Consider the following 9,085-nt stretch of genomic DNA (forward strand, 5'->3'; position numbering starts at 1 on the left):
TGAGGAGCTCCTTGCTTCCCACTCTATGTGCTCTATACACCATAACTCCGGACATGCCAAAGTGGGTTTTGAAGAAATCTTCAATAACAATGGCAAGAGAAGGAGGTGTCTCTAACTTCTCTTTGGGAATTCCACGAATAACAATGTTCTTGGAACGTCGCTCCCGTTCCTTCAACTCCTCCACATCCACATTCTCAACATTCTTTGTTTGAACCATAGCTTGCATGAGTGAGGAATTAGAAACCACATTGCTACCACATACATCAGCCCAAGACTTGTTTGTGCATACATTTTTCATGTCACATACATCCCGGCTCATAGTGTCAAATTTCTCCTCTTTCAATACATGGTCATGCTCTACTTTGCTCATCCGCTCCTTCAAAGCATTCAAGTCCACAAGAGAGCGTTTACATTCCTTGACTTCCTCTTCAAGTTGCATCAAACGTGTTGTTTGCATCTCAGGTGTCCTCTTGAGATTCTCATTCTCAACCACAAGTACCCTTAGTGTGCCATTCTCCATTGCAAGTGCTCGTAAGTCTTCGCCTTGTTTGTTTACGGTCTCTTGCAATGATACCAAGTACGCCATGATCATGGTTTCCGATGTCGTTGGTTGGGTGGTTGTGTTGCTATCTCCACACTTAGGAGATTTTGGATCATTTTCCACAATGGTTGTGGACCTTGTTGAAGAAGAAGAACCCTTGCGAGTGCCGGAAGACATTGTATGTAAAATAGGAGATGAGAATCAATTTTGTTGAACCTGTTTACTTTGGAAATGCTGCTATAGAAATGCCTTCCATAACTCTGAAAATTTCTGTCTTTACATCAATGCGTAGAGGACTTCGTTCTCTTCGATTGAGGCTATAGATCACCCAAATCGGAGTTCGGATGAAGAAGTTATGATCAAAAGAGTGGACTGCTGTCTACTAGGTCAAAAAACGGCTGCGTTTTTTGAGAGAGAGAGAGAGAGAGAGAGAGAGAGAGAGAGAGAGAGAGAGAGAGAGAGAGAGAGAGAGAGAGAGAGAGATGGCCACGACAAAAAGGAAGCAGAAGTAGTTGCAGCATAAGTAGTCATGATGGTAAGCGCCATTAAGGTGGATGTAACAAGCACGGAAGAGGCCACACAACCCCATCAGGTGCTCCAATGGTGGGCTATGTGTGCCCAAGGATAAAGTTGTCAAGTTGTTTCTTGTAAGGAACATTGTTGAACAAGCTGTTGTGCGATATGTGCAAGTTGCTCGCCTGTATGATGGGTGCACACTTCCCAAGCTTTACGCCAAAATGCAGTACAACAAGAAGATTTTGAGAGCCATCACAGAGGTTTAGACGCAAGGAGCATATGCAGAACCAGAATCAATGTACCAATGTTCCTGATATTAGGAAGTAGGCAGGTGTCTAATTAGGAAGTAGACAAGTTCAAATTTTGGAGGTTTTCTCACCAACTATAAAATTTAGAGGTAAATCTCAAATTTGTAGGTGGGGTTACACTAAACCTAGGTTTTTGTTACACTACACCTAGGTTCTTTTGGAGCATTGTGAGTGACTTTATAGGTGGCATTGAGTCTGAGAAGAGAAAGAGATAGCGTAATTGGCTAGATTGGTTGAGAGCATGCACACCCCTTCCATGCAGAGCTCGCTGCCCCAGTGGCGGAGTCCACTTTTTTGGAATTCTAGAAGAAGGTGTAGGTAGGGAATGTTGAACAAGGGCATCAGTGCATCAAAGTCATTTTTGAAGCGCGACTAGAAAGGCTAGTTTTTTAGAAAAGATTCCTCGATTGTGATTTCTCAACTGTGGAAGACAAACCTCATTCTCTCTCTCTCTCTCTCTCTCTCTCTCTCTCTCTCTCTCTCTCTCAAAAGGCATTCGAATGAAGGACACATTAGTAGTAGTCCCATGGTCCCTCCAGAGTAGTTGGTATACTGCATGCAATGCCTTCACAAAGCAGCCTACGTCACATGGCACTCAAGCAAGCAAAGGATATCTTTCAAGTTCAAGAGCTACCTACGCATTATGACGGACATGTGGCATTTGAGTTACCATCTCTTGGTTTATTTGTGCCCAAAATTACGACAATTGCAACATGTGAATTTACCATGGAGAATAAGTTTCCACAAATAGAGTTTTGGAATATGCTCAAGAAGATGGTTCGAAAGCAAGGAAATGACTGTTTATCAATGTGTGTGTGAACACATTAAAGGAAGAGTATGGCTCTTTTGTTTGAGACTATTTTAATGTGTGTGAACACATTAAGGGAAGTGTATGGCTCTTTTGTTTGAGACTATTTGAGATCCAACATGGTTACTTTGCTACACTATATATACTCTATAGAGTAACTATTGAGATCTTGATCTAATCTTTTACATTGCTTATGCTCGCTCGGTTTCTTGTTCGCTCGGAAGTACTCGCTCGAGGATTGGGATTCCTCACTTCCACTAGGCTGTGAATGCTAAGATATTTTCTATAATATAGGGGTTAATAGGTTTACCTCTATAGAGATTTATTGCCATAGAAGGGGGTTGTTCTTGCTATTAAACAACAATAAGTTTATTGTCTAACGTGGGGAGGTTTATAGTTATTGGATTAACTGATCACCCTATTATCTCTTTTAACCTTCTATTGGTGAGCTTTGGGTTGGTGATTGGTAGTTCTTTATAAATGTTTGTCAATGAGGGTATATACTCTTTTTAGTGTTAGTTGGTTTATGTCACTATGTTTAGTGTTCAATGATCAATGATTGACTGATTGATAGCTATTGCAAATGGAATATTTTTCATATTTTCTAGATGGTTATAGGTTTGCCAACATTTGAAGTTATTAAAATGCAGAAAGTTTGTGAATCTTGTCAATTTGGAAAGCAAGATAAAGCATCCTTTCCTCATGATAAGATTGGAATGCATTGGATTTAGTACATACATATGTATGGGGCACGCTAAAGACTACATCTGTGGATGGATGTGGATACTATGTGAGCTTCATTGACGACCATACAAGGAAGTTATGGGTCTATTTCATGAAGCAAAAAAGTGAATGTTTACACACTTTCAAAACTTCAAGGTTATGGTTGAAAAATAGATTGGGAAACATGTAAAGTGCCTCAAGTCAGATGGAGGGGGAGAATATTTCTCCAATGACGTTGGGAGAAAGGGGGGAAGACCGGTTGCTTACAACACTTCAAATTTTTTTAACAAACATCGCCATCAACCTGTCAACCTCTTTCCCCAATTTCCAAGCGTGCCCACAGACCTAAACTGTGACACACACACACACACACACACACACACACACACACACTAAAAGCATAGAATTGACAGAGACAAGCTGTAAGAAGGTGTAAGAGCATGGAAGAGAAGATGTAGACTTAACTAAGGAGTACACAGAGAACACAGAATAGCTTAAGAGATGGGAATGGAAAATTGAGAGCATCTACACAAGAAAGGCCTGAAATCATAGCCCCAAACTCCAAATCATCTCTTTTGTGGAGTTGGTATTTGATATTTGATTTATTATTGGTGCCAAAATTGGAGGCCCTCTTTTACACTTTAGTTCCACTTAAGTAATGAGTGGTACATACTAGTTATTGCATGACCCTCTTAGGGTGGGTTGTCATTGTCCTATTTACAAGGAGCCATAGTGGCTTATTTCTAAAATAATGTGCTAGATGTCGGTGCCTCCTCGTCAATTCCCAGAGTTCCAATCTACAAACCATCATGCACTCATTGTTAGTAAAATTCAAATAGACAACACATAATGAACCATTAAGCCAGCTATCCCAATTGCCGTTAACCACATGCAACAGGAGGGTGCCCAGTCTCATGACATCCCTCCCATGAGGGATAGCAACTATCCTTAGTTGCTCACTAAAGAATCAATTGGACCTTGAGTGATAGAAAGTGTGGAAAAAATATGCGATTTTGTTTTTCAGGCATCCATTTGGCATCCTCTCGAGGGTGGCCTTTAAAGGTCAAAAGATAGCAGTTATAAACCATGCCAGTGCGTGTGGTGGTGGTCTCGTGCTCAACTATTTTTGCAGGGATGAGTTGTTCTTCTTGGTCCAAAGTGAAGGTGGATCCTCACAAATGTGGTGTGTAGGTAGGGGTCCTCTGAAAGGTCTTAAAAGACTAATGTGGAAAGCATTGTGAATGTGCCAATGTGAAGGTAGGTCTAAACAAAATGAAACATCATTGATCACAACACAAATTTTGAAAGGTCTGTAAAACAGAGGAGCAAGTTTAAACACATATTTAGGAAAATAAGGAAAAATTCACACATTTGGGACGATTCTTTATGTCTCATGGATTTGATAAAGGTTGTATTGTACTAGGTTGTTGCACATATGAAAACTGAGATACAATGTTTAGTGGATGCTTATGAGTCTGCAAGATCCAATATGGTCCGTTTTCAACAACCATACTATACACTAGAGTGTTTTTGCACATGATAGTTTACAAATACACACACATACATGCATGCGCGCGCACGCGTGCGCGCGCGTGCACACACACACACACACACACACACATGCTCATGCACCCAAAACAAAATTTTCTTCCCACACATGCTTCATTTGATAAAACAATTAAAATGTAAGTTGCAAGAAAAACTTGGGTGACTGAAGTGATAAAAACACCATTCATATTGAATAAGATTTCTTGAAGATTACAAAGGTGGGATGCCATTATCAATGTTGATAATGACCCTAGGTATGGGTGGACTAATTGGAACCATTGCTAGAAGATTGCAAAGGTGAAAGGCCAATGCTAAGCGATCATTCCTCATTTGGATTGACATTTGATGGTGCCTCATGATCATCAAGTTTCAGCTGACTCTCTTTGGCCTTGAGGATTATTGCCTTTGGAATCTTGATTTTTTCAGGAATTCATCCACCCTTGGGCTTCCATGCCCAAATGATGCATCTAGTGTCTTCCCAGCATTGAGGATCATTGATGTTCTCTCTCCAATACTTGTTCCAAAAATCCTTGTAAACCTCCACATCACTTGCATTCTTCTTCTTCTTTGAAATTGGTGCCCAGTATTGCATCTTCACTTGAAGATAGGTTGCTGAGTCATTGTTCTGATCAATATCTGTTGCTGCCACTCCTAACCAAATTGGGTAATTTTCATCACAAGATTGCACAAGTACAAAGTCTCCCTTTGCCACATCAAGAGTTGGGTTGAACTCCTCAGCAGGTTTGTTGCGCATAGGACCACAATAGTGGTCCTCAATTATGTCAAGTACTTCATCTAGAACATCTTCCAATGGAACTTCAAGAGGATGATCTTGTTCATGTATACTCCTTGGCTAGAAGTCATCAAATAAATTGTTTTCACTTTGTCCAGGGTTTTGCATAGCTTGCATGAGATTCTCCCAGTACATAAGAACTGGGTTGATCCACCTAGCATAATCACTTTTATCTCCTTTCTCTTGCAAGTGATCTTTCCACCAACTAACATACTTCTTTAATCCTTCCATAACTTTCTCACTATCTTTAACATACTCAAAGGGTGGTAATACTTTTGGAACACCTTCAGGAAGCTTGGCTCCTCCTTGGTCATTTCTCTTCCATAACTCTATACCCTTTTTGGGTAACCAATCCACATTTTTAGGGTGTACTTTGTACTGCATCAAAGGTATTCCATCACTCATATAGAACCTAAATTGCAATGGCTTTGAATGACCCACTAAGCTATCTGCTCCATCATGTAAGAACCCCTTTACAAATCCTTTAAAGTCTGCCACATTTTGTAGGAGAAAAGGTGCTGGATGCATGCTAACACACTCACTGAAGATCTTCATCAAATGTGAAAATGTAAAAATGGCTTGTTTTCTAAGCTTCTCAGAAAAGCGACTGAACAATGCATCAATGTCTTCATGAGTGTGACCAACCATAAGAAATCCAAGATGCACAGTGTCAAATACTCCTCGTGCAACCAACAATGATAGGTATGCAAACACATATGGATTCTTAGTTTTTGAACCACAATTGTCAAGTTGCAACAACAATGTTCTTGGCAACCTCTTGAACCCAAATACATTGCCATCCTCCTGTACATGTGCATTAGTAGCAAAGATTGATTTTATCCTTGGACAATCATTTCCTTGTCTAGAAGCAAAATTCTCAGTGTCCACATTCACATTTGTGATTAGATCAGTCTGTGCCTCTTCATTCTGAGCACTCTGTTCCTTGCAGTACTGGTTTTTCTCCTTAAGCACTTTCATATCGTGATAGAGAGAAGTGGTAGACAAAACACAATAAAAAGATTTGTTCGTGGTTCTACACTTGAGTTTTCTAAGCTCAAGTCACCAAACATATGTTTATATCTTCTTTCTAAGTTTCTTAGACATTTTGAGAGAGATGCAATTGTGAAGTTGGGATCACTCGACCATAATCCCAATGCAAAGTGACCATAAGCTGTTTGTCCATGTCCATGAGTGAGCATTTCTGTCAAGGATACTGGAAGCCTCTCAACTCCATTGAGAGATCTTGGAACTGGTTTAATTTGTGGTATAGCAGTCTTACTTTGGTCCATCTTGTCACGTATATTTCACAAGAACTTGGTTGGATTCATTTCTGAAGAGCTCCTCCAAGCATAGTACAGATTTCTGCAGCTCATTTGTTGCAACATGTGTGCTCTCCTCTGTGCCATATATCTAGCACGCTCCTCCTGATTTTTGGTAGGCTCGAGCTTGACCTTTATTGATGTGCAAATGTCACATTTAGAGAATGTGATTGATTTTGATAAAGTGACTGTCTTGAAGACTGTGTTCCACAACCTTGAGAATGTTGGCTGTGACAACATTTTTGTATTCCATTGTGACAAGTGTGTCATTTACTTCCTACAAAATGTCCACTTGTTTGTACATCGTTGGTAGAACACGTTGAGTTTCCCAAGTGCCATGCATGGTTGTCCTTGACTTATGTGGCATTTGATCTGCATTATTATCTATGAAGCCCTGTATGAGTGCTTTTGCCATCTCAACATGTGTCAAGCTCTTCCTTATTATTCCAGTGTTTCCATGATTGCCATTGCATGCTCCATCCAATAATTTTTTATACAACCTGTAAAATGTTGATTTTTCTACTCCATGCATTACATACCATGCTTTACTACACACCTTCTTTCCATCAAAAGTAAACTCAAAGCATTCCTCTTCTTGATCTTTTCTATGAGCCATGCTCATATAATCCAATACAAATGTGCATCGGCTAGTGTAGCTTTGTCCCCAAAAGTCTACCCTCACTTGCATGATTTTGGATCTGTTTCCAATATGACAGCATCGCATATCACAACAATCAATTGTTGCAACTTTGTGAATGTTTGCAGCATCACATTGTTTGTTGAAAGCATGAGCATTACCTTTTTTTTTTCTAGGCCTAACTCTATGTACATAACTCCTTTTCTTACCTGTCCCATTTCTTATATCAGTCATCGACAATGGCATCCTGCTCTCTATATTTTGAGTTTGAAGAAGAAGACCTAGGGATAACTTCTTCAAAACTAGTTTCAGTGTTGTTATCTATGCCATCATCCTCATACTCATCATTGGAAGCATATAAGCTATCAAGGGAATCTCCCCTTTCTTCCATGAGGGATCTTGAATACCCTAAATGGCAGAAGAAGATCCAGTGTCTTTGATCAAGGGCTCACCATTCTCAAATGTGAGCTGCCTAATAGGCCAGCTTACCAAATTCAAACTTGAAATATCACTTTGATGTGGATGCATCGACCCTTCCACAATGACACCCAAGCTACTCTCACCTAGTTCAGTACAGTTTATAGCCTCATGTGGGTGGACCAGCAATACCACTCCATTACCAAGTTTTGTAGATCTATTGTCAGCCGAAAGGATGACTCTTTTCTCTTTCCAACCCGCTCTATCTATCAAGCCATCTTCTTGACCGACAAGAAAATCCTCATCTATTGTGTGAGATTTTCCTCTGTCCATAACAATATTATGCAATGGCCATTTGATGATGCTTCCAACTGCTTGAGACATGGTTCTTTCATCCATTGTGACGAATGGAATCAAGAAGGTGTCATCAAAAATTTCTAGTACATGTATCGCCACACACGTTGTGCCAATCAATTCAAAACCACAACGTTGAGATGCATCAGTGGAATGAATAACCCCACGAGATTTCCTTGTGGAACCATCAACAATAAACACTGAATCACCTTGTTTTGGACCCTGCAATTTTTGAAAAAATCAAGAGATATCAGTAAAATTGTATGATTGAACATAAAACTCAAAATTTAATGCATTCCCAAGATACACTCACAATTTTGGCAAAAGCTTGCATCCCATTCAATTAAGAAAATCCACATTGAGTCAATCCATGGAGGATGGTAGGAGGCTTGAGCTCAAGTTTGAGCCTGTATGTACATCCAAGTGCTAGAAATCTAAAGCTGACAAGAGTTGCAAGATAGGGACTATGTTACATTGTAGAGGCACCCATGGAATTTGATAGGAGGATGGAGCCTTTATGCACATCCAAGTGCTAGAAATATATAGCTCACAATAGTTACAAGATGGATCTCGAGTTATATTGAATCAACCCATTGGGGATGGTAGGAGGCTCGAGCTCAAGTTTGAGCCTAAATGTACATTTAAGTGCTAGAAATCTAAAGCTGAAAATAGGTCCAAAATGGTGCCTAAGTTACAATGTCGGAGCATAGATGGAGCCTAAATGTAGGTCTAAGTGCTAGAAATCTATAGCTTAAAATAGTTGAAAGATGGATCTCAAGCTATATTGAGTCAACCCATGGAGGATGGTGGGAGGCTCAAGCTCAAGTTTGATCCTAGATGTACATCTAAGTGCTAGAAATATAAAGCTGACAAGAGTTGCAAGATGGAGCCTAAGTTACATTGAGGCACCTATGCAGTTTGGTAGGAGAGGCTTAACTGATGTTGGAATCTAGATGTACATCTGTGCTAGAAATCTAAAGATGACAAGAGTTGCAAGATGTATTCCAAGTTACATTGAATCAACCCATGGAGGATGGTACGAGGCTCAAGCTCAAGTTTGAGCCTAGATGTAGACCTAAGTGCCAAAAATCTGAAGATGACAGGAGCAAGATGGATCCCAA

This window comes from Adiantum capillus-veneris, unplaced genomic scaffold (genome assembly GCF_014529385.1).
Source record: "Adiantum capillus-veneris isolate H3 unplaced genomic scaffold, ASM1452938v2 Hic_scaffold_33, whole genome shotgun sequence".
Taxonomy (NCBI): Eukaryota; Viridiplantae; Streptophyta; class Polypodiopsida; order Polypodiales; family Pteridaceae; genus Adiantum; species Adiantum capillus-veneris.